Raw genomic sequence first — 8,856 nt, 5'->3', positions numbered from 1 at the left:
ACACACACACACCTTTCCTGTCTTAGCAATGCCTACAAATTTTGATGATAGTTACACATTACAATGTGCCTTTACATGCATAAGAGCAGTTATAATGTAGCATTGTCCTGTTAAAATAATAATGAGAGCTTCTTTTGATAACCTTGAGGTTCTTTACTTGAGTTGGAAAATGTTCCATTTAAAATAGTTCATTCCTGTTCCTACTTTGACAAATTTTCTGTCTAAATGTGTTCCTCTAGACCCGGTTCCATTATCTTCTAAATCAGCATCATGTGTGGCACCATCCCAAAATGCTTCAGAAAGCTGACCCTGGCTTGAGCTATTGCTTTGTTGCATTTCTTGTATTTAAATATTCACAAATCTTAAATGGAATCTGTCGGCTGTATTTCCTGCTAAAAGTTGCATAAGAGCTGCAGACACCATTGGATATCTGTTAGGGTATAAAACTGTATGTTTCCTGGAGCTCAAGGTGGGTGTCATACTTATAAAATTGCTTCTTTCAGCCAAGTGCCAAGAAGGTGGGACCAAGCTGATCAAGTGCCATAGCCTGGCATTCCTCCTTGCTCGCCCTCATCTCCCAGCTCCTCCTTGATTGACATACAGAGCCCTTTTCTTCACTCAAGAAGGGGGTGGCAGAGAAAGGGAGGGCAAGTGAGAAAACGTGTCTTGCTGTTGCACTGGAACAGCTTGGTTCCACATCCTTGACACTTGGCTGAGAAAGAAATGATAAAAGTTTGTAAATTTTTGTTCTTCCAACAATATATATATATATATATATATATATATATTCTTATTTTGCTCTTGCAAGCTTTCCTTTAAAGGGGTATTGCCACCGCAACAAACATAGATAAACTTATAGGGCATGTCAAGGTTATTTTTCATATAAACATATTCATTTTGAAAATTTGCCTTCTTTTCCTGGTCCTTTTCTCCTTTTGTTCACAGCTCATTGCCTAGGTTACCGACCACTGCTCCACTCTAGAAGAGATGGTAGGCCTGGTGTTTGTATATATATATATATATATATATATATATATATATATACGCACACTGCAGATGCAAACAAAAAATGTTGCAGTATCTTGTAATACCTTTTTTATTGGACTAGCAGCATTGTAAAAAAGGTATGACAAGATACTGCAACATTTTTTGATTTGCATCTGCATCACTGGACTAATACGGTTACTCAAATTTACTATATACACACTGTATATATATATATATCTTTATACAGTCCTGGCCATAAATGTTGGCACCCCTGAAATTTTTCTAGAAAAGGATTGCAGTAACACATGTTTTGCTTTTCACATGTGTATTCCCTTTGTGTGTAGTAGAACTAAACCAAAAAAGGAAGGCAAAAAAGCAAATTGGACATTGAACTGTCTGAGGACTTGAGAACCAAAATTGTGGGAAAATATCAACAATTTCAAGGTTACAAGCCCATCTCCAGAGATCTAGATTTGCCTTTGTCCACAGTGCGCAACATTATCAAGAAGTTTGCAACCCATGATATTGCAGTTAACTCCCTGGGCATGGACAGAAGAGAAAAATTGATGAAAGGTGTCAATGCAGGATAGTCCGGATGGTGGATAAGCAGCCCCAAACAAGTTCCAAAGATATTCAAGCTGTCCTGCAGGCTCAGAGAGCATCAGTGTCAGCGCAAAATATCTGTCAACATATAAATGAAATGAAACGCTATGGAGGAGACCCAGGAAGACCCCACTGCTGACACAGAGATATCAAAAAGCCAAGACTACATTTTACCAAAATGAACTTGAGTAACCAAAATCCATCTGGGAAAATGTCTTGTGGACAGATGAGACCAAGATAAAGCTTTTTGGTAAAGCACATCATTCTACTGTTTACTGAAAATGGAATGAGGCCTACAAAGAAAAGAACACAGTACCTACAGTGAAATATGGTGGAGGTTCAATAATGTTTTGGGGTTGTTTTGCTGCCTCTGACACTGGGTGCCTTGAATGTGTGCAAGGCATCATGAAATCTGAAGATTAGCAATAGATTTTGGGTCACACTGTACAGCCCAGGGTCAGAAAGCTGGGTTTGCGTGCGAGATCTTGGGTCTTCCTAAATCCCATTGAACACCTGTGGAGAGATCTTAAAATTGATGTTGGGAAAAGGCGCCTTCTAATAAGAGAGACCTGGAGCAGTTTGCAAAGGAAGAGTGGTCCAACATTCCGGCTGAGAGGTGTAAGAAGCTTATTGATGGTTGTAGAAAACGACTGATTTCAGTTATTTTTTCCAAAGGGTGTGCAACCAAATATTAAGTTAAGGGTTACAATAATTTTGTCCAGCCCATTTTTGGAGTTTGGTGCGACATTATGTCCAATTTGTTTTTTTTTTTTCCACCCTTTTTTGGTTTAGTTCCAATACACACAAAGGGAATAAACATGTATATAGCAAAACATGTGTTACTGCAACCCTTTTCTGTGAGAAATACTTAATTTTCTTGAAAAATTTCAAGGGTGCCGACATTTACGGCCATGATTACATAACCATGTAGTGGTCTGTTTATTCTGTACATATAAATGTATACACACAAAAACCTGCCGGACCACCTCTTTCATGGTCTGTAACCTGTTTATATCATTATACACAATATGTTGTTTAATTCTTAGGCCCCTTGTGGCCCATTGTTTGTCTTTTCTAAAAACTTTCTTACAAATTTTAGTTTAAATTTTTTTTACAGATTATGATGAAAAGTCAGCTCTTCCTCCCCCTCCCTGCAAAGTAATCTACATACACATACAGAATAATACAGCACGACATCCCCTGTCACTCATTCATGTTTACAGTGCTATAAAGTTTGTTTTCTTTGTTTTAAAATTCTAATAAATGATTTACTGTTAAAAAAATAAACAAAGAAATAAATATATTAATAAATGTATAAATAAAATAATATATAAATCCTGTAAATAATATAGAAGTGAAGATACATAGAATCCTGTACTCAACGCAAAGTAAATGTCTCTCCTTTCCCTTCGGATCTCCCGGTGGAAAGAAAGGTAGGTGCGGCATGGGTCCCACCTACCTCCCTGTCCGCCAGGAGAACCGAAGAGAAACCGAGAGACATTTACTTTGCGGAGGGTGCAGAATTCTATGTATCTTCACTTCTATATTATTGCTTAAGACATCCTACTGGTATTTCCCGCAGTGTTTAGCCGGGACTCTTTCTCCTTGTGCCCTCGGTGGAGTTGAGTTTGCAGTGCCACTTCGTGCCCTCTGCTGATTACATATGTCCTGTATTGATAATGTTCTTCCATAGAAGTCGATAGGTTGCTTCAAATTATTATTATTATTTTTTTACATGTAAAATATTCTTAAAAATATTAAAAATATTCTTCCATAGAAGTTGATAGGTTGCTTCAATGTTTTTTTGTTTTTATTTTACATGCAAAATATTCTTAAAAATATTCAAAATATTCTTCCATAGAAGTCGATAGGTTGCTTCAATTTTTTTTGTTTTTATTTTATACGCTAAATATCCTTAAAAATATTTAAAATATTCTTCAATAGAAGTCGATTTCAGAAGTTCTTTCAAAGTGTTTTTGTTTCTGTTTTTTTACATGCAAAATTCTTTCCGTAAAGGCATCTCTCTAAAACTCTCATTGCTACAGCATCATCTACAAAATGTAGTTCAGAAAATGAAAACAGATAAGAAAAAATATATATACTTTAGTATAGTAAAAATGGCAAAACGTGATGAGTTATGTAAAACTAGACTCTTGGACTATTAATGTTTAGGTTTTTAGTGATTATGTTGTTAATGCGCAAGCTTTACGTTTCCACTTAGGATATGAAGGGCCCTAGAAATAGCCTTATATCAATAAAAAGCGTTGCACGTATAATCTGTGTGCAGCACTTTTACTGTGCGTGTAAATATTACACCTCTTTAATGGCTAAAACTTTAACTTTCCTTCTTAAATTTTGTCTCCAACGTGCCAATTTTTCTCCATTGGAAGACACGGCACCATCATTTGTCTTAGACAAGATGTAGTGAGCGCGCACAGAATTTAGTCAAGGGCTATGAATTCTTGGAAACATTTAAAATCAATTTTTGGTCCTGAGTGCATCAGTGGGAACGTTTAATTAAATTACTTCTTAAAAATAAGTCTAATATGTCGCTTCTCGAGTGGCTGGACGATTGCCAAGGAATTGAAATGAATCCTCCTTTGCCCGTCCTGTTCATGGCAAAAGATAAATTAATAACATGCAGGATGTGTGTGAAAGAACTCCGGCAACATTGGCAACTGAAGAGAACACATTGCAGACATCACAGTTGGTGCCCAACACGTTCAGCTCTGTATCATTAGGTCAATGATTTATGGTTTTATACCCTTTTTATACCAGTTTTGCAATTTTCTTTAAGACAAAAAAAAAAAAGCCAAAATGCTATCAGGATTCCTCCGGAGGAGCAATGGGTTTTTATGAAGCAGATTAGGGGTTAGTCTGAAGAGAACAATATAAGTGGAAAGTCTTTACATTCTTATATGTTGTGGCCTTTTTGTGCTAAAATAATAATAATAATAATAATAATAATAATAAAAAATCTGTACTAAATACCCATTAATGACAAAGAGAAAATAGAAGGTCAGAAACCTTTGCTAATTTATTGAAAAGGAAATGGAAAATATTGCAATGACCTACTGTAAGTATTTCTACTTACGTAAAGTAACTTATCCTTCGGATAGGGGAATAAGTTATAGATCGCAGGAAGTCCATGCTCTGGGACCCCCGCGATCTCCTGTACGCTCCTGATCTTCTGCTGAAAGGGGGTGTGTCCATCCCCAGCAGGACGCGGAGGCCGACACCACCTCCCATGTATCCCATTGAGATAGGGGTCAGATAGGGGATAAATTATTTTACACTACAGATGTCCTTAAAAGGGTACTCCGGTGGAAAACATTTTTTTTTTTTTAATCAACTGGTGCCATAAAGTAAAACAAATTTGTAAATTACTTCTATTAAAAAAAAGTCTTAATCCTTCCAGTACTTATCAGCTGAGTATACTACAGAGGAAGTTGTGTTGTTCTTTCTAATTTGACCACAGTGCACTCTGCTGACACCTCTGTCCGTGTCAGGAACTGTCCAGAGCAGGAGAAAATCCCCTTAGCAAACCTCTCCTACACTGGACAGTTCCTGACATAGACAGAGGTGTCAGCAGAGAGCACTGTGGTAAAACTGGAAAGAACTACACAACTTCCTGTGGAGCATACCGCAGCTGATAAGAACAGGAAGGATTAAGATTTTTGAATAGAAGTAATTTACAAATCTGTATAACTTTCTGACACCAGTTGATTTGAAAAAAAAAAAAAAGTTTCCACCGGAGTACCCCTTTAAGGACATTCCCAGAGTTGCCCCTAAGTTGCTCCTGTGTTGTCTTGGCTGTGTGCTGAGGGTTATTGGGAGGAATTTATCAACAAGTTTAGAGCCATTCTTTTTTGGTGTAGAAATGTCACAGAAATGTCTTTGTCGCACTGAATTTTTGCAGCTTTTTGCTAAAGCGATTTTAACTAAAATTACTTTGGTACGCACTTTTGGATTTTCACCTTGCAGTGGTTACTGATTTATGAAGTGCAACATTTCTTAAAAAGTCACACGTTTATCGAAAAGCCCTCCATACACGCCAAACATTCACCAGTCTAGACCTTGCTTACAAAACTGGCTGTGGACACTGTTAACGTGTTTTAAGGCACTGGACCTTTTCTATAATTAATATTGTTTAAGTAAGTGAGCTGAAGGAACTTTGAAATTGGAGTTGGTGCATAATGATGAGCGGCATAGGCCATGTTCGAATTCGCGATATTTTGCAAATATATGGACGAATATTCATCCTATATTCACAAAATTTGCTAATTCGCTGTTTGCTTATTTTTCATGCGAATATTCGTAATGAAATTCCCATGGTGTACATACGCGATTATATCTGTCACCTAAAAGAAGGGAGGGATCAGTGTCCTCGGACTGGAAGTGCCGATATTTGCAAATATTTGCATAGTCGCATATTCTCCCCCCCAAAAAAAAAGAATATTCATCATTACGAATATATATCACTATATTGTAAATATTCGCGAAATTGCGAAGTGCCGATATTCGCTGTAAAAATTTGCATTTTGAATATTCGCGCTCAACGCTATTGGTGTAAATCATGAGCACTTTTTTTTTGTTTAAAATGTGCCAGAATTTTAATGCATTTTCCTTATTTCAAAATTCCGCGCCATTAAAAACAGACAAAAAAAAATTGATGGCCTTTTTTACAAAATAAAAAAAGAGACCGTCAAACCTCCAAAAGTACACATCCTGTTGGTGAATATACTAGGAATGGGTCAACCTTATCCCACTGACAGAGTTGACTATTTATACACTTTTCTCCTATAAACAGCTTTGTTTATTGTGATATTTACAAAGCCGGTGAGGAATACAGCTCAACGTTTAGTCCTTTCAGCATAAAACAAGTAAAACGCCATCCTGCCTTTCCAAGATAAAATTCTCAGCATTCACGTTATGAAGTTGTAATAGCGCCGTCCGTGATGGAATTGTTGTCGTTGCTTCCTCTGTTGTCCCGCGTTCTTTCTAGGCTTCGGGTTGTGAATAATACAAACACTTTACAAAGAAAGGCGTTAATCTACTCCACCTAATTAAGCATTATACAGCCCGGCTCTGCTTCACTGCCTGGAATAATTTCAATGTACCATTTCATTTATTGAGTCTGACAGTCCAAGTTCCTAATCACAATGATAAATGACTTCCCTCCAACATAATGATGCTTCATCTCGCCCATGTTTTCCTCTCTTATTTAATACTTTCAAACAGCTCGGAGGATCCATAAATAAACATTGTAAGCGAGAACGTCTATCATTTACCCGGTATCTTGCAATAGGGTGTAAATTGTGGCGGCTAAAGGAGACAAACAATACTCTGTAAAGAGTCTATGTCAGGGGGACACTGGTTTTATTGCGTTTCGGTAAAGATTGGTTTTGAATTGTGCTTCGCACAATGTGAGAGTACTTAACCTGAAGGAGTTTTCCCAGCAAAGATATGCCATACATAGTTACTGTCACGTCTGGGCAGGGAAGGAGTGCACACTATTCTCGCCTACTCCCCCTTTCCCTGCCTACATATGTACCCGCCCTAGGTAGCGGGTCCGTAACCATGGGGACGATCCCTACTTACAATAAGTGAGGGCAGTCCAGTCAAAATAATAAACTATAATGCAGACAGAGGTCGGGACACAGAAAATTTATTAAACATACGCACAATAAGTCGCTGTCCACAGTCCGAGTCGATACCAAGAGGTTACAGATAAGCCAATTAGCAAAGCCAGGAGAAGAGTCAGAGAGCAGAGCCAAAGGGTCAAAATGCAGATATAACAGATGCAATATAAATGCCGGCTAGGAGTACACAGTGCTCTATAGCAGGCAAGGATTGGGAGTAGACTGCCAGCTTATATGGAGCCAGAACAGGTGCTCCAATCAAGGTCAGCTGACCAGTCCAGACAGCTGGGCAACACCCAGCAACAAAAAACAAAACAAAAAACCTCTCAGAACCTTTTAACCCTAGAAGTTCTGACATTTAAATATAGCTATATAGTTCATGAGCTTGAAGAATGACAAGAGTCCATTAAGTTCAACAGTATAACCCTACCCTACTGTGTTGATCCAGAGGAAAGCAAAAAACCCCTAAGAGGCTGATGCCAACTGCCCCGTACTAGGAAAAAATTCCTTTGTAGCAGTAGCAACCAGACTAAACCCCTAGATCAACATTTCACCTCCCCAAATCTATTGATTACTGTATATCTTGTAATTTTATATTTTTCCAGAAAGTTATTGCCCCTTTTGAACTAGTGATTGTGGCAGAGAGTTCTATAGTCTTATTGCTCTTACAGTAAAGAATCCCCATCTGTTATGATAGTGTAACCATTTCTTCATGTCTGATAAATGGAGGTCCTACCTGTAGGACTTTTGAGAGAACAAAGGTCCACTCAGCATAGCTCTACCGACTGAGGCGACTGACTGTAGAGGTGGTTTCACATGTTCACAGCTCCCCCTCTATTTAAGTCTGTAAGAGTTGCAGAAAGAACCAAGCACAAATAGAAACAGCCACCGGAATGTGAATACCTCTAGTCCTTCAGCTGGTTGAAGCAGTGCTAACCTCATCTGGTGGATGTTCTCCCAAAAGATGGAGGTCCCAAAGATGGATATTGATTAGTGTATAACTAGTAGTGGGTCTTGGACCCCCAAAATAAGCAGTGGGCCTTGGACCCCTAACTAACTCAACCATGTAGCTGTGTGTAGTATTACAGATTAGCCTCAGCTTAATGGGACTCAATTGCTATTGCAAAAACATACTCATATACAGGACATGGACTGTCAAGGTCTCTGTATTCTCCCATCAATCATCAATGGAAAACGTACTTAAATTTTAAATAATATGATTTAATAGTATAGGTCCCCCAAACAAAATGGAAGCTTAAGGTGCTATAATGTGATAGGTCTAAGTTCTTCCTCTAATCCTACCCCATACACATAGACATGCTCAAAAATAGGAAAAAATGTAGTGAATCTGTCGTGACAACTATTGACTTTATTACAGTTTGTGTTAATGGGGTTCTCCGGCGCTTAGACATCTTATCCCCTATCCAAAGGATAGGTGATAAGATGCCTGATCGCGGGGGTCCCGCCGCTGGGGACCCCCATGATCTTGCACGTCGCATCCCGTTTATAATCAGTCCCTGGAGCATATTCGACCCAGGTCTGATTACCGACGACCATGGGGCCGCCGGAGTGTGATGTCACGCCTCCGTCCCCGTGTGACGTCATGCTTCGCCCCTCAATGCCA

This window comes from Hyla sarda, chromosome 2 (genome assembly GCF_029499605.1).
Source record: "Hyla sarda isolate aHylSar1 chromosome 2, aHylSar1.hap1, whole genome shotgun sequence".
In the NCBI taxonomy this organism is placed as follows: Eukaryota; Metazoa; Chordata; class Amphibia; order Anura; family Hylidae; genus Hyla; species Hyla sarda.
Note: the sequence above shows the minus strand (reverse complement) of the source record.